This window comes from Oncorhynchus keta, chromosome 8 (genome assembly GCF_023373465.1).
Source record: "Oncorhynchus keta strain PuntledgeMale-10-30-2019 chromosome 8, Oket_V2, whole genome shotgun sequence".
NCBI classification, from domain to species: Eukaryota; Metazoa; Chordata; class Actinopteri; order Salmoniformes; family Salmonidae; genus Oncorhynchus; species Oncorhynchus keta.
The window spans coordinates 3,715,811-3,734,554 of NC_068428.1; the positions used below are offsets into that span (position 1 = coordinate 3,715,811).

The window sequence follows — 18,744 nt, forward strand, 5'->3', positions numbered from 1 at the left end:
ATGTTATATAGCCATTTTTAAGGGATTAGTGTGTTTTTTAGGGGCAGTCGCTCTTTAAACATTTCCACATGCAAAAAATGTTGTTTTTTTTTGCAACCAAAAGTCTGTAATTGCCAGTGCTATTGGAACCTTTAATTTGGCCTCTGCTAAAAGGTCTGGGGCCTCATTTATAAAACTGTGCGGAGGATTCACGTCAAAAGGTGGCATACAGACAAAACACAGAAAGTGCTTACGCACTAAAATATTCTGATTTATAACACAGTGCGCATGCACGTCCCAAGCCGGTTTCCCTTTATAAATCACAATCAACTCGAAATTTTGCGCACGTGTGCGAGCGTCTTGTACCACCACCCTTTTATAACGCCCATAAATAGTCAGTGAAGCGCCCCTAATTAATAATCATCCATACTGACTGCATAAAGGCAAATCCCGACAGAAAGGCAAAAAATGAATTTTCCCCCAGCGGGAAATGGAAGTTCTTGTAGGGGAGACTGATGCAAGAAAAACAATATTGTTTGGTGGACACAATGTGGGCATTACAAATACCAGAAAGGCGTTAGCGTCCAACCACATACTGCCACTCTGTATGCTGCTGGCTCAGAAGGTCGGAACCTCTCAGAAAAAGTGGTCCGACATAAACGTGGAGGCCAAAAGGCGCATAGCCTTACACAGACAAAGTGTTGGTGCCATTGGGCGGGGAATGGGGACACCGGAAATCAAGCGACTTGCTGTGTTCTAGGGGAATCGCTCCTGAGTGGAGTAGTGACGGAGAGGGACACGGATATACACGACACACCGGAAGATCCAGGTATGTAATTAGTGTTCCCTAAATGCATTCAAGTTTAAACATTTGACAAACATCTGGGACATTTGTTTTTAGTTGCTGCGTGTTCCAGCGGAGTCGGTGGTGCTGCAGCTGAGCTGAGTGCGCCCAGCCCCGGGGTCTCCACTGCACCTCACAATGCTCCAGCGACCGTCTCCTCACATATGCAATCCTACAAATGCAAAGAGACACCATCGACGCTATCAACGAGGTTGCCAAGGAGTTGAAGTGGGACAGTCATGGCTTGTTTTCTGCAGGTGCTTCTCTGTGAAGCTGGGTCCACTACAGCACAGAGATCCAAGAGAACAGCTATTGGTAATCGAAACTGGTTCATAAGCCACTCATCATTGGCCAGTAAATCTAGCTGGTCTCTGAATTCTCTCTCCGAATTCTTCTATTCGCCAAATCTTCCAACCGTGCCAAAGCAGCAACTGTGCTCCATTACGTATCGGTATTGCGTGCCTTTTTATACCCACCCATTTGATTGTCAAAACGTACCAATTGCGTAACACCTTCAGGTGTGGTAAATACCCTGATTGTAACTGACAATGACAGGGCCATTATCACATTGACAGTTCTGCGCAACGAACATGAGAACAATAAATGAAACTGTGCACTCCTATCTGCCCGACTGAGGCATCGAAAACGACATCAGTTTTAAACGTAATTTGTCCTACCATTCACCTTATATTTTATGAGAATACATTTCATAACATGTAAGTATTGTTTTAATAATTACAGATCCAATTAAATATGATTCCCGATCAAACTACAACATATTTGAGGGGTTATTTTGTAAAAACATATCTCCGTTTGTATTGATTATCCTAAATCATGTTTTCTTTAGTGTGCACTCAAGGGAACTCTTCATATATAATACAAGAGAGGTAATATTTCGATTTATTTTAGACAATTAGTATCAATTTCAAAGCTTTTCTCAAGTTTCATCCTTCTGCCATCGGACTCCGTTTCTAATTTCTCCAGTTTATGTGCGTAAGTACGGGTCAAAGTGTCCGTGGAGGACCGCACATTCTCCCATCACGTTAGTATTTTAGAAATCCCAAAGTTGTCTTAGAAAGTGGCATAAGCCTTTTGTGCCTACTCAACGCTTATAAATGAGGCCCCTGGGCCTTATTGACATAGGTGGTGTGCTTGCATAACTGCAAGGGTTGCTGGTTTAATGCCTGGTCGCTTGGCTGTTGCCCTCTAATAGCTCAAATCAGTTTTGAACTGGCTATTAAAGTATGTGTAGAATTTACCATGGATAGTCAAAAGTAATTGTATGCCGTTTTCAGACGTTGAGTAGCTCAATTGATTGTGACAGTCTTACATTGTAAAATAAGACTCCATTTCCATTGAAAGTAAAGTAAAAGATAACCATTTTAAGTCATTGACTTTTGAAGGTTGTATAAATCGTCCATAGAGACTAAAATATATCCAATTTACACTTGAACCACATCTTTCTTGTGCATTTTACAGCCTGTTTATTTTTATATTGATATAATCTGGTTGGGGGGGGGGCATTAGCCCTCCACCATGCCTAGAGCTGTGCCACTGGTATGGCTGTGCATGGCAGAGTTGTTGACAAATATCCAGCACATGGCAGAGTTGTTAGTTTGGCACTGTTGATCAGCACACATTTGGATTAAAATGCTAGCAGGCATGCATTTGCACACTGCAGTCAGTGACAACATAGGCGCTATTGGTTGAACAGTGCCTGTCTGTAAGCAATTGTTGGAAAAATTACTTGTCATGCATGCACAACGTAGATGTCCTAACCAACTTGCCAAAACTATAGTTTGTTAACAAGAAATTTGTGGAGTGGTTGGAAAAACTAGTTTTAATGACTCCAACCTAAGTGTCCGAAAACTTCCGACTTCAACTATATATATATATATATATATATATATTCCAATGCCAACATCTGGTACGTGGTTCTCGGTAACAGCTGGATGGCTCATTATGCGAGGCAGGGAGTGTATTGTGTACCTCCAATCATGGTCATTTGCAAAATTTCATCGACACATTGTCACAAACTCTCCTTCCAGACTCATATTAAACATCTCCAATCCAAAATTAAATGTAGATTCGGCTTCCTATTTCGCAACAAAGCCTCCTTCACTCACGCCGCCAAACATACCCTCGTAAATCTGACTATCCTACTGATCCTTGACTTCGGCGATGTCATTTACAAAATAGCCTCCAACACTCTCTACTCAGCAAACTGGATGCAGTCTATCACAGTGCCATCTGTTTTGTCACCAAAGCCCCATATACCACCCACCACGTGACCTGTATGCTCTTGTTGGCTAGCCCTTGCTACATATTTGTCGCCAGACCCACTGGCTCCAGGTCATCTATAAGCCTTTGCTCGGTAAAACTCTGCCTTATCTCAGCTCACTAGTCACGATAACACCCACCCGTAGCAAGCACTCCAGCAGGTATATCTTACTGGTCATCCCCAATGCCAACACCTCATTTGGCCGCCTTTCCTTCCAGTTCTCTGCTGCCAATAACTGGAAAGAATTGCAAAAATTGCTGAAGTTGGAGACTTATCTCCCTCACCAACTTTAAACATCAGCTAACCGATCACTGCAGCTGTACACAGCCCATCTGTGAATAGCCCATCCAATCTACCTACCTCATCCCCATATTGTTTTTATTTACTTTTTTGCTCTTTTGCACACCAGTATTTCTACTTGCACATCATCATCTGCTCATCTATCACTCCAGTGTTCATTTGCTAAATTGTAATGTCTTTGCTACTTTGGCCTATTTATTGCCTTTTTTTCTATTGTTATTGACTACGTTTGTTTATTCCATGTGTAACTCTGTTTGTTTCGCACTGCTTTGCTTTATCTTAATAATAATAATAATATATGCCATTTAGCTGACGCTTTTATCCAAAGCGACTTACAGTCATGTGTGCATACATTCTACGTATGGGTGGTCCCGGGAATCGAACCCACTACCCTGGCGTTACAAGCGCCATGCTCTACCAACTGAGCCACAGAAGGACCAGGTCGCAGTTGTAAATGAGTTGTAGACCAGGTCGCAGTTGTAAATGAGAACTTGTTCTCAACTGGCCTACCTGGTTAAATAAAAAAAAATGTTGGTTTAGATATGATGGTAGGGAGATTAAAATGGAACACTTAGCTTTAATCAATGTATCCTCTCCTTGAGCACAATCTGCAGTCATGGCCTTCTGAGTAAGAAATGCCAGTATTGATGGAAATAAGGACGTTCAAACTCTTACCTATCATTACATTTACTTTGAAGACCAGTATCGATGACCAGTGATGATTTCTTCACCATCAATCATTCCTTGGTACTATCATTCACTGTCTGTAAAAGTGTTTGTATGTCTTCGACAGCCACATGAGTGATTTCAACAGCAACAATTCATGCCGATGCTGTATGTCGACATGTCTGCTTTGTTGTCATGTGTTCTTTCAATAATGTATGTATGTATGTATGTATGTATGTATGTATGTATGTATGTATGTATGTATGTATGTATGTATGTATGTATGTATGTATGTATGTATGTATGTATGTATGTATGTATGTATGTATGTATGTATGTATGTATGTGTACATTTCTGCAGACTGTGTATATTGCATTCAGTTTGAACATGCAAAGGCTTGTCAGTCTTGATATTTATAAAGTCCATTTAGGACCATCAACTGAGGATGTCCTGAAATATATTCTGTACTTCTGGTCATTTTATGGGACAATAAGGTCACTTGAATGACCAAACACATTAGCACAGTCCAAGCCTTTGATACGTACTTACTCTTACCCATATCTAAGTTGTTTGAACATGTAGCCCAGGTACACACACCAGTGATGCAGCAGAACCTCAGAGATCCTAGTCAAACACTAGGTTTGATCTTCATGTGTGAATCATTCTTTACTGTGACAGAGACATAATTAACAGGCTGTAAGTGGTTCTTGTTTGTTTCACACTGGGCTTATGAAGCGACCTGGAACTTGGGATACATCCCAAATGGCACCCTATTCCTTATATAGTGCACTACTTTTAACCAGAGTCTACAGGCCCTGGTCAAAAGTAGTGAACTATAAAGGGAATAGGCTGTCATTTGGGATGTAGCCTTGATCTTCACAGAGGAGCAGAGCAGCAAAATGCTTTGCTTGCACTGAGATCTTATGAGACATACAGTGAAACAGCAGCTACCTTAAGTTAACCCCATAATGAACATAGACTCTACTTCTCTATTTAGTGCACTACTTTTAACCAGGGCCCATAGGGCTCTGATCAAAAGAAGTGCACTATAAGGAAAAGATTGTAGAATAATCCAATTACTTATTGCTTGTTAAATGTTTGCTATTTTTTTCTCCAGCCCCTCTCTTTATGTTGACAAGTCCAGATTGCAGGTCCAGATTCACAAACCAGACGGATTACCAGAACGCGTACTCTGAACGTGTCTTCACTGACATTTTAAACCTCTCCCTGACCCAGTTTGTAATACCTACATGTTTCAAGCAGACCACCATAGTCCCTATGCCCAGGAACGCTTTCAAAGGCTGGTAATGGCTCACATCAACACCATCAACACCAAGAGATTCAAAGATGATGCAGTCTCTCCACACTGCCCTTTCCCACCTAGACAAAAGAAACACCTACGTCAGATTGCTGTTCATTGACAACAGCTCAGCATTCAACACCATAGTGCGCTCCAAGTTCATCACTAAATTAAGGACCCTGGGACAGAACATCTCCCTCTGCAACTGGATCCTAGACTTCCTGACAGGCCGCCCCAAGTGGTGAGGGTAGGCAAAAACACATCTGCCAAACTGACCCTCAACACGGGGCCCCTCAGAGGTGCGTGCTTAGTCCCTTCCTGTACTCCCTGTTCAACAACTACTGCATGGCCTCGCACGACTCCAACACCATTAAGTTTGCCGATGACACAACGGTGGTAGGCCTGATCACCGACAACGATGAGACAGCCTATAGGGAGGAGGTCAGAGACCTGGCAGTGTGGGGCCAGGACAACAACCTCTCCCTCAACATCAGCATGACAATGGAGCTGATTGTGGACTACAGGAAATGGGGGTCCGAGCATGCCCCCATTCACATCGACCGGGCTGTAGTGGAGTGGGTCGAGAGCTTCAAGTTCCTCGGTGTCCACATCACTAAGGACCTATCATGGTCCAAACACACCACCAACACGGTGTTGAAGAGGGCACAAAAACAACTATTTCCCCCTCAGGAGGCTGAAAAGATTTGCACAGATGCACCATTGAGAGCATCCTGACTGGCTGCATCACCGCTTGGTATAGCAACTGGTTGGCATCTGACCGTAAGGTGCTACAGAGGGTATTGTCAATGACTGGGTGGCAAGGCAAGCAGTACCGGAACGCCAAGTCTGGGACCAAAAGGCTCCTGAACAGCTTCTACCCCCAAGCCATAAGACTGCTGAACAGTTAATTAAATGGCTACCCAGACTATTTGCATTGACGCCCTTTTTTCTGCACTGACTCTTTTGCATTGGCTCTATGCACACTCACTGGACTCTACCGACACACTCACACTACTACACTGACACTCCAACACACGCAAGAACACACAATACCTACTGTATGCTCACACACACACACACTCATACTCTTTCACATACTCTGCTGCTTTTCTGTTTATTATCTAACCTGATTGCCCTGTCACTTTTACCCCTACCTTAATTGCCTTACCTACCTCGTACCCATGCACATTGACTCAGTACCGGTATATAGCCTCGTTAATGTTATTTTATTATGTTTCTATTTCATTTTTTTATTTTGCTAATTTTTCTTACTTTTTAACTCTGCATTGTTGGGAAAGGGCTTGTAAGTATTTCACCTGTTGTATTCGGCTCATGTGACAAATAAGATTTGATTGCAGACTCCTTAAACCAACAGAAATGCTGATCTCCGTGCATTTAATTATCCGATTAGAGCCATTACATTTGTTGGTAGGAATAAGAAATATGTGAACAATGTACACTGCAGTTGAATCAAGATGCTAGTCTCTCTTTGTGATAGGTTAAAGAGGGACGTTGCTACTTTCTAATGCATGAGGATCTATAAGGAAGACGAGGTTTACTATTCAAAACGCAATCAATGTCAGGTACTAATCAGATTATGTTACGGGTTTCCGCGGCGTGGTAATTTTGATACATCTTTAATAATGAAGAAACACGAACAATACAAAAACAACAAACGGAATGTGAAAGGCTGTATAGGTTATCTTTTTAAATTTTTTTATAATTTTTTTTTATTATCTTCAATACCATTCATTCTTTACAACTCATAATTTTCATACATAAACTAATTTAATAAAAATACCATTATTTGAGTAACTAAACATAAACCCCAAACAACCTCAGGGGAGCATCTTCCCTCCCCGTCACCCTACAAAATACCTTTCCCTATCTCCCCGTCCCTAATCTATCCCCTTACAAATCTAAATGACACCCAGCCCTAAACCCCCCCTTCCACCTCTCCCGAGCAGCATGCTGCCCCCACTTCCTCTCCTCCCTCTTCATCCTCCCCCTCAAATCTCCTTCCACCCTCCTCACTATCCCTTCCACCCCCCAATCTCTCCCTGTCTTCACCATGTTCTGCCTGGCTTCCCACAGCCCCCGTTTAAAGAGACTCATGAGAAGCCAGAGCAGAAACCTGTCCCTATCCGTCCCCTCTCGCTCTCCCTACACCTCTCTAACCTGGCCCACGTCAATACAAAATCCCCCCTTACCAAACCTAACAACACCCGTGCCCTAGCCCATACTACTCCGGCAAAGGCACAGTCCCAAAAGACATGGCGCACAGTCTCCTCCCTGCCACAAGAGGATCTTGGACAGGTGGGGGATTGCACCAAACTATACCGGTACATGATGGAACGTACCGGCAAGCACTTATGGAGGCTCAACCAATTCAGGTCCTTGAGCCTGTTGTCCAGACCCCGCGCTTGCACTCCCTCCCAGACCACTTCCGAGATGCCCACTACAGGCGCCGGACTCCCTGCCTTTCTGACCTCCTCGTACAGGTGCCTGTGATCTAAACCTACTCGGATGAGCAAGCTCCGTTAACAAGAAAGAAACAAAAATTGTGTCCAGCTTGAGGGGGAAATGTGGTACCCCCCTACCTCCCTCCCCGATGGGACAGATCATGCGTGCCCTGGCGACCCACTCGCACCTGCCACTCCACATAAACTGAAACACAAGCCTCACTCGAGGACTCCTCAGACAAGCTGGCAATGGGTAGATGTATGCCAAATACAAAAGAGACGGCAACACATCCACCTTTAGGACCAGGACTTTGCCCATAAAAGACAAATACCTAGCCTTCCACATTGCTAGCTTCCTCTGTACTACTGCGATACGCATGTTCCAGTTTAGCGTCGCTGAGCCGGAGGTCTCAAAATGGACCCCGAGAATCCTCAGGGCCCCCTCAGAGAGAACCCCCCCCGTTCTACCGTGCCATCTTCTGAAAAACTTGACGGAAGACTTTGCATGGTTCAGAACTGCTCCCGACGCTCGGGTGAAATCCCCAAAGATGGCAAGGGACCTTGTCAGGTACGAGTCCTTGCACAGCAGCAAGGAAGTGTCGTCGGCGTACTGCGTCATCTTAACACGCAGCCCACCACTTCCAGGGATCAACAAGCCTTCCACCCCTGTGTCTGCCCTAATGGCAGCCCCCAGAGGCTCCATGTACAGAACGAAGAGGAGAGCCGAGAGTGGGCACCCCTCCCTGACCCCAGACGAGAGGTCAAAAACGTCACCCAAGTGACTATTTACACTAACTCGGCACCCCGCTCCGACATAATGTACGAATCCATCCTATGAACTTCTCCCCAAATCCTAATCGACCTAACACTCTGAATAAAAAGGATCTATTCACGCGATCAAAGGCTTTCGAAAGGATCTAGCGCTGCTACCATTAAAGGCAGCCCTCTATCTTCAACCCAAGCGATGGAGTCCCTGATTAACTGTAGGTTCCATCTAATAGAGCGGCCCTCTACCCCGCACGTCTGATCCTCATGGACGACGTAGGGAAGGGCTGTGCGCAACCGGTCTGCTAAAACCTTTGCAAGTACCTTGTAATCTACACACAGCATGGTCAACGGCCGCCAGTTGCCAAGGTCTGTTACTTCCCCCTTCTTATATAAAAGTGACAGCACACCAACAGCCATTGATCCCCCCCGGGACCCTCGTCTCAAGGATGGCCTTCAAGACTTCGAGGACCACTGGTCCATGTATACCCCAAAACTAGAGAGAACTCAGCCGGCAGCCCATCCATCCCAGGCACCTTCCCTTTTCCCATCCTCCTAAGAGCGCTCTCAACCTCTTCTAGTGAAATCTGGGCCTCCATCACTTCTCTAATGTCCTCCGGCAACCGCCTGGACAAGTTTTCTAAAAACACATTTCCCTGCTCTACATCTATTTCCCTTTCCTTAAATAAACCTTGGAAATGATCAGTTGTCACCCTGACCATATCCTCTGGTTCTCTAACTATACTACCATTTTCTTCCCTAACGCCATGCATTACCTTCCTACTCTGTCTGGCCCTAACAGACTTAAAGAACATAGCAGAACAAGTCTCATTATGTTCTAGAAAGCCACTATGCGCACGCTCCAGGAAAGCTCGAGCCTTCCGCTCCTGCAACTCCCTGAGCTGCACCTTTAGGGTTGCAGATCTCCCAGTCAAACGACCCGCCGAGGTTGCCTGCCTCGTATTCGAGTTCAATTAGCCTTTGGATACGATCCACCTCCCTCCTCTCCTCCCTTTTTTTCCTCTTGCAATACCCTATTATAAAATCCATAATCCTCACCTTAACTAATTCCCACCACTCTACCACCCCCTCGCACATGGACCGGAGGCCTTCAAGCCTCCAAAAGAAACCATAAAACCCGTCAACAAAAGCCTGCTCCTCCAGCACATCCCGATCTAACTTCCAGTACCCCCTACCAAAGAGGCAGACTGGCGACCCCACCTGCAGGAGCACCCCGTCGTGATCCGAAAAGAAAACAGGCAACAGCCGCCCAGACAACTTACCCAAAGACCTGGGTACAAAAATATAGTCTAGCCTCTGCTCAACCCCCCTGGAGTTGCGCCATGTAGGACCGGCCATTTTCGGAGTAGTGTGCAGACCACCATCTACCAGACCATGGCAAGCCATTAGCCCGGCAATGGCGCCTGCACTGCTATCCCCCCCCTATTCCTAAATCTGTATTAAAATCCCCTCCATCACTAATTTCCTATTTGTGACACACAGGGGCGTCAGACAGTCCACCATCTCCCTCCTGTCTGCCATCACCTGTGGCCCATACACCACCACGAATCTAAATTTACAATCCCTTATCGTGACATCCACCCCTATAACCCTCCCCTGCATTACCACAAAAGAATCCTCCACTTTTACCTCCCTGTGCCCACACAAAATCCCTACCCCCGATGAGTACACCCCCCCAATACCCCAAACCGACTCCCCCTTGTCCCACTCCCTCTTAAACCTACTAACATCCCCTCCATCCCTCAAGTGAACCTCCTCTAAAAAACAAAAATCAAACCCCACACCCTCCAAATAACTAAAAACCGCCCTCCTCTTAACAAAATCCCTTAAACCCCTTACATGTAAACTAACAAAAGTAAAATTAGACCCCATGAAAAATAAAAACATGTAATACACTCAAATTCTAAACCCAGACAGAAAAAAAAAAACAGGAGACTCACCCAATGCTTCCCTGCTCCATATCTACCGGTGAGAATACCATCCGTACTCCCGACACCCCCCTCTTCCTCCATCTCACCAACCCAGGATGCAGGAATAGTGTTTGGCTCCGGGGTGCCCTGGGTCTACCCCCACACTCCTCCCCCTCCCCAGTGCTGCAGCTGGTTTGGAAAAGAATCGGGGAGGCTGAGTCCCCAAACAAAAAACTCCCCACCTCCTCCTGTACCCAGTCCTGAGTCTTGTTAGGTGTGTCCCCACCCAACGGAAGTTGAGGGCCTGGGGAAACCAGCAGCAACCCAGAGGTTTCTCCCACCCCCATCATTCTCTTGGCCATCCCCTCCCTCTCACTGTCGGCCAATCGCACCCTCTTCATTCTCTTCTTTGGTGATGGCGGCAGTGGAGAGATATCCCCCCCCGCCAGCTCCTCCACCATACCCCTCATCTCTTCCACCAGGGCACTTTCCCCCCAGTCCACTTGCTCTTCCACCGTCTCCTTCTCCACCACTCCTCCCTCGCTTTCTTCTCTCTCATGCTCCTCCACTCGGTTGCCTTCTTCCGCCGCTTTTCCTGGTTCTCCTACTCCCGTGCCGTCCGTTTCCTTCTCTCTTCCATCCGCCGCTTCTTGCTCCTCCTCCTTCCTTGCGGCCTTCCCCTCTGGACCTGTACTCTGGTCATGAGGCGTGCTTCCTTCCCCTCCTCTTCTTCCCCCATCCCCGCTCCTGCTCCCCCCAGCCGCAGAGGCATATGACCTCTGACGAGCCGGGCACCCCCGCCACACCCATGGCACGTCTTAGGCTTGTCACAATCCCTCGCCTCGTGTTCCTCAGATCCACAAAATCTGCATTTTCTTGCGCTGCACGAGGTGAATTTGTGTCCGTAGGCCATACAGCGCCTGCAAAATGGGGGCTGACGTGCATAAAACAACGTCCCCCTGTCAGCCCCTAGGGAGAACATAGCAGGAGGATGGAGGTAGCCACCATGTCCCTTTGGGTCCTCTCTGAGGAGGGCCTGGAAGCCTCTCCTCCCATTCCAAAACCCAAGGGAGTCTTTGAGGTGCCTTGCTGAGGAGACGTTTTCCATGTATCTCCCCAGAAAAGCCCTCACCTCTTCGTCCTTAACGTAAGGGTTGTAAATGTTGACAGTTACAACCCTAAAGTTATTCTTCGCCAGGCTTGTTATTTCATTTTGGCTCATCGGCCTCTCACCTCCCACTGCTCTTGCCCTTCTCAGGATATCATCGTGTTTCTCCTCTGTATATAGTGCCACGTCGTATGCTCCCTCCAACGAGTTGCCTTGGAAACAAAACACGTCCTTCACCGTCAGCTTTAGAATCCCCATCAATATTATCCTTCCAAAAGTTTCCCGTCCTAAAGGCTCCAACTCCTTTTCCTTCCAAGCAAACCAAATCGTGTTGGCCAGCCCAATCCCAGCGACCGACCGTGTTGATGGATTTAGCACCATCTCCGCAAGGAGAATGGCGCTCGTTCTCTTCTCTTCCAAAACAAGGCAAAAAGAAAAACCAAAGTGACCGAGCCTATCTGGTGAAACTACACAGAGACAGGAACAATCACCCACGAAACACAAAGAATATGGCTGCCTAAATATGGTTCCCAATCAGAGACAACGAAAATCACCTGCCTCTGATTAAGAACCGCCTCAGGCAACCATAGACTTTCCTAGACAACCCTACTCAGCCACAATCCCAATACCTACTAAAACCCCAATACAAAAACACACCACAAAATAAACCCATGTCACACCCTGGCCTGACCAAATAAATAAAGAAAACACAAAATACTAAGACCAAGGCGTGACAGATTATATGAAATCTTTTCTAGCTTTTGAGTCTTTCCAGTTGAATTCATCCTTTTAGAGACATCCTTACTTTGTCAACCACACAGCTTTACAATGTCATCACTGTGATCATGTCCAAGATCCATTTATATATCCTGTGGCAATGTGCCACTGCAATCGGCAAAACCAATGAGAGAGGGCCATACAAACCTTACAGTAACTATAGTTGAGATATTATCTGTAGTGCAGAAGAGCTGTGTTATAGCATGTGTTATAGCTGTGTTATAGCGTGATTGAAATGTAATTTCCGATTCAGTGAATGCAGTCTCCACAAACGTGAGAGCATTGCCTTTAAATTTAAATATTTACATTTTTTAATTAAATCGGTTTTGCGGAAGATCCATGATATAGCATAATTAAAATGTAAAGGTGATATCCAATTGAGCCAACATATGCAGCTTTGCCTTTCAATATAATTTGCGCTGTAGCACGGATCTTCCACGATACAGATTGAATCTAGGCCTAAGAGCAGTTAATGATGTCATCAAGTGATACCAGTGCCAGTAGAAACATGTGTCTTTCACACTACAAAGTTAATTGCATTGTTGGCTCTGGATGTGCAGTACATTTGTAACACTTACACTTGCTAAACAATAGGGTTATGTCATGTTTGGTTAACTTTTGAAAGCTTTCTGAAACGGACAAAGGACAGGCATGAAATGATTAATGACTCACATACTGTACTCTTCACAGTTGTCATAATACCATCACACCTGTAAGTGTGCGCATGTTAAAACAGAAAGAATGCTGTACTAAGTCCTGCTTAGCCTGGTGGCTCATGGTCACAGAGTAGCACAGCATATGTCTCCTACAAAGATCAGTAATTGTTGCTATTTGGCTAACAGATTCTTCCAAGTGATTTAGCACCAAAATAGCTATTTATTTGAAAGGCATAAGTGGTGGTCATGCACAATTATTCAAGCATACTTTTCTACTCAGGCAAACAAGGCAATCCTGGGGGAGCAACCGCTCAATATTTGCATGTTTGAACTTTTTCAACTACAGAATAAATCTGTGTTGGAGAAACATAATCAATGTTTTCGAGAACTGGTCATCATTTGTCTTCTTATATTTATTTTATAGTCAGTTTCTTCCAGGATGTTCTGCTTCCTGTCATTACACAGGAAGCAGGAAACATTATATATATAATATAATATATAATAATATATATGCCATTTAGCAGACGCTTTTATCCAAAGCGACTTACAGTCATGTGTGCATACATTCTACGTATGGGTGGTCCTGGGGATCGAACCCACTACCCTGGCGTTACAAGCGCCATGCTCTACCAACTGAGCTACAGGACCACCCTACCACCCCACATTAAAGGTGTAATACGCAGAAATCGCTCCGCCATCTACCTACATAAAAACATTAAAGGTGTAATACGCAGAAATCGCTCCGCCATTTCCGAGTTGCAAAAAGGTGAATATTTTGTCTAATTTAAGTTTGTGACAAAACAAGCAATGTAGAGAATCTTTGTACCATATAAACCGCTGTGAAATATATTTTCTATAACCCCAAATATTGTATTTTCAGCTTTTTGAAGCTGGTGTACAAAACCGAAAGTCATAGACACAAAAACAAAATTTAAGAATGGGAAACATAGAAATAGCACACAGAAAAGATATACCGCTTCTTAGGCTTTCACTAAGAATGATATCTATATCACACATTTCTATGTGAATTTGATCAGGTCATCCAAAACCTTTCATATTGCAGCATTAAAGTACCAATGTAGCCATTTTTATCTCAATATCATATTTCTGGGTAACAATTAACTGCCTTACTGTGACTGTTTTCAATTACAATAGTCAAAAAGAAACAAAAATTGCTTCTTAGCAGGAGCAATATCTCAAGCAAGAGTTTTGCTAGGACTTTCTGGGAGTGGTCTGAGTGGGGATGGGAAAACTGAAAACTAGCTGTTAATGACAGAGATGTTTGGAACTCTCTTTCTTATTGGTCTATAAACTAATTTACAGCCTAGTGATGTCACCAGACAGGCCAAAACTCCATCCCACCAAAACAAGCTGAAATTTCAGTCAGCTTTTGCACTAAAAGGGCAGTATCATCATTTTCAAAATTTCACAGCACTATTTCAACCTCCTAGTGTGTAAATGTATATACAACCCCAGAAAATCACGTTTTTGACTGCACAGGGCCTTTAATCCAATTGAATGTTTCTGTGGCTTTAGTTTCAACCTCATGTGCTTGGTCACAGAGTGCTGAATCCGCAAACTAAATGCATTTCTAAATATTGACAAGAAGTGATGTAAGAGTAAGATGGAGCCAACTTCAAAGTTTTAAAAATATAATAATATAATTCCATAGGAATGTATTTAGTGCCTGACTTGATAGCAGGTCAGGCAAGTTGCAGACAAACACAATTAATACATTTGACTCTTTATTACTTCGCTCTATTAAGTCCTGTCCATAATAATAATAATAATAATAATAATAATAATGAAAAGGGGGATTGTCATTTACCTTTGCCCTTTTTCAAAGTAAAAGTCACACAAAAGCCCTTCATGGAGGAACATGATAAATGTGTAGTAACGGAACAATGATCTCACAAACATCTTTTAAACTTATTTTATTTTTACCCTTTTATTTAACTAGGCATGTCAGTTTACAATGACTGCCTAAACCAGCCTGGACAATTGTGCGCCTCCCTAAGGGACTCCTGATCACAGCCAGTTGTGGTACAGCCCAAGATCGAACCAGGGTCTGCGGTGACGCCTCTAGCACTGACATGCAGTGCCTTAGACTGCTGCGCCACCCGGGAGCCATGGAGAGACAGCAGAGCTTGTTTCCTGGTGAAACTCAATGCGCAGGGCTGTATAAATAGCATGCCTAACTCAAGGTTTCTAATTGAAACACTCACTCTTCTTGAACAATTTACTGTCTGTTGTAATGATGTCTGAATGTTAAATGACTAAGGAGACTTACCGAGCATTTATTGTAAAACGGGAAGAAAATTAGACTGCTGAGCCGTGTAATGCTGTACCTTATCTCTAGAGACATTGTAGAGGAGAAATGGGGAGTCAGGGGAGATTGTTTAGAGAGTAATTTTCATTGGACTGTGTCTCAGTAAGAACAGTGTCTCAGTTGGCACTCCAACCATGCGTGAACAGCTATGTGGAGCTAGTAAATGCATGCAGTATATAAGCGAGTATGATGAATGCAAGCTTAGCTATAATCTAAGATGGATTTCTGACGTAAACACAAAAGGCACAGGTTCTCTCAAGTACTTTCTTTCAAATATGCGTAATGTAGTGTGTGTACTGTGTACTGTGGACACCCTAAAAGATTCCCTTGTACAGTAAGGGTTACCGTCTGTTCCAAAATGTCCATAAAAGTTCCTTACTCTTCAGTATTAACAGTATTTAGAGCTGAATTGACACTAAACTATGATCTATACTTGTCCGTGGTGTATAATCAAGAACACACAAGATGACAGTCTATCACCATTTACCTCGTAATTTAAAACCACTTCTATCTCCAGGCCATCAGACTGTTAAACAGTCACCACTAGCCGGCATCCTGCTCTGAATCTTAGACACTGTCACTAACCGGCTACCACCCGGTACTCTACCCTACACTTTAGAGACTGCTGACCTATTAACACTGGTCACTTTAATCATGTATACATATTGTTTTACCCACTTTATATGTATATACTGTATTCTAGTCAAAGCTCATCCTATATTCATATACTGTCTGTTCACACATATATATATATATATATATATATACACACAGTATATACAGTATATACAGTGGGGAGAACAAGTATTTGATACACTGACGATTTTGCAGGTTTTCCTACTTACAAAGCATGTAGAGGTCTGTAATTTTTATCATAGGTACACTTTAACTGTGATAGACGGAATCTAAAACAAAAATCCAGAAAATCACATTGTATAATTTTTAAGTAATTAATTTGCATTTTATTGCATGACATAAGTATTTGATCACCTACCAACCAGTAAGAATTCCGGCTCTCACAGACCTGCTAGTGTTTCTTTAAGAAGCCCTCCTGTTCTCCACTCATTACCTGTATTAACTGCACCTGTTTGAACTCGTTACCTGTATAAAAGACACATGTCCACACACTCAATCAAACAGACTCCAATCTCTCCACAATGGCCAAGACCAGGAGCTGTGTAAGGACATCAGGGATAAAAGTGTAGACCTGCACAAGGCTGGGATGGGCTACAGGACGATAGGCAAGCAGGCAACAACTGTTGGCGCAATTATTAGAAAATGGAAGAAGTTCAAGATGACGGTCAATCACCCTCGGTCTGGGGCTCCATGCAAGATCTCCCCTCGTGGGGTATCAATGATCATGAGGTGAGGGATCAGCCCAAAACTACACGGCAGGACCTGGTCAATGACCTGAAGAGAGCTGGGACTACAGTCTCAAAGAAAACCATTAGTAACACACTACGCCGTCATGGATTAAAATCCTGCAGCGCACACAAGGTCCCCCTGCTCAAGCCAGCACATGTCATGGCCCGTCTGAAGTTTGCCAATGACCATCTGGATGATCCAGAGGATGAATGGGAGAAGGTCATGTGGTCTGATGAGACAAAAATAGAGCTTTTTGGTCTAAACTCCACTTACCGTGTTTGGAGGAAGAAGGATGAGTACAACCCCAAGAACACCATCCCAACCGGATGCTTTTCTGCAAAGGGGACAGGACGACTGCACCGTATTGATGGGAGGATGGGGCCATGTATCGCGAGATCTTGGCCAACAACATCATTCCCTCAGTAAGAGCATTGAAGATGGGTTATGGATGGGTCTTCCAGCAGGACAACGACCCGAAACACACAGCCAGGGCAACTAAGGAGTGGCTCCGTAAGAAGCATCTCAAGGTCCTGGCCTAGCCAGTCTCCAGACCTAAACCCAATATAAAATCTTTGGAGGGAGCTGAAAGTCCGTATTGCCCAGCGACAGCCCCGAAACCTGAAGGATCTGGAGAAGGTCTGTATGGAGGAGTGGGCCAAAATCCCTCCTGCAGTGTGTGCAAACCTGGTCAAGAACTACAGGAAACATATGATCTCTGTAATTGCAAACAAAGGTTTCTGTACCAAATATTAAGTTCTGCTTTTCTGATGTATCAAATACTTATGTCATGCAATAAAATGCATATTAATTACTTAAAAATCATACAATGTGATTTTCTGGATTTTTGTTTTAGATTCCGTCTCTCACAGTTGAAGTGTACCTATGATAAAAAATTACAGACCTCTACATGCTTTGTAAGTAGGACAACCTGTTAAATCGGCAGTGTATCAAATACTTGTTCTCCCCACTGTATTTCAGTGGAGGCTGCTGAGCAAATGGAATGGCATCAAACACATGGAAACCATGTGTTTGATGGATTTGCTACCATTCCACTAATTCCACTCCAGCCATTACCACGACCCCATCCTCCCCAGTTAAGGTGCCACCAACCTACTGTGATATATTTCAATTCCTGACTCTGACATTGCTCGCTCTGATATTTCTTCATATTTTCTTTTTACCATTTGGATTATGTGTTTATTGTTATTGTGTTATATTACATTACTACACTGTTGGAGCTAGAAACATAAGCATTTCACCGCACCTGCGATAACATCTGCTAATTTGTATACGCGGCCAATAAACTTTGATTTGACCTTCTTGTCTTTTTCTGCCATAACAAGCACCAGTTAAATATGCTTTCACCATTTAATTTACTACACGGCCATATTATGATGGTAATAACAACCAATTGAATGACACTGCGTAACGTATTACTGTGTAAAAGTATGATTTACTGTGTGGGTAATTACACAATTGACATGGACTTTCCCTTTGACATTCTCAGGAAAACATCTGTAACTACATGTTTTGAAGGAGCGTCTCATATCACGGCTTAAACACTCATCTTTGCTCTTTCCTGACTGTCTCTATGTGATAATGGAGTTTGTGTGTTTGGACTCTGTCGGCGATTGAACTGAGGCGATACCATATCAGTTGGGAAAAGAGCCGATGCTACTGAACCATGTTGAGTTCTTCTGTTCTTTTTGAATTCCAGGTGCTCATCCTCGGACTCCGCGTTGGAACTCTCTATTGGAGTGTAAGTAAAACAGAGGAGAAGGTGAAAGGAATGAGGAGAAACCTCACCATAATAGATATGTGGGATCATCTCTGTGGGGGTGGTGAGGGAGGCAGATTAAGCAACTATCAGGAAAAGGAGTGGCTGCTCAAGGAACACCTCGTGTTGTGCAGACGAGCCCCTCTGCCAGACTATCTCCTAGCTGTTGCTGCCTCTTTATCCATGAGGTCATCCCTAGCCAG

The 18,744-nt window shown here is 44.0% G+C and overlaps 1 long non-coding RNA gene and 1 other non-coding gene across 2 annotated transcripts; one reads left to right on the forward strand and one right to left on the reverse strand.

Annotated features, from left to right (window-relative positions):
- The first annotated feature begins 406 nt into the window (after positions 1-406).
- LOC118387171 (uncharacterized) lies at positions 407-2,239 on the forward strand. The gene is made up of 2 exons (XR_004826354.2): positions 407-808; positions 881-2,239. It is a non-coding gene; the product is annotated as an uncharacterized LOC118387171 (long non-coding RNA).
- Positions 2,240-13,645: 11,406 nt separating this feature from the next.
- On the reverse strand, positions 13,646-13,721 carry trnat-ugu (transfer RNA threonine (anticodon UGU)). The gene has a single exon. It is a non-coding gene; the product is annotated as a tRNA-Thr (tRNA).
- Positions 13,722-18,744: the final 5,023 nt, after the last annotated feature.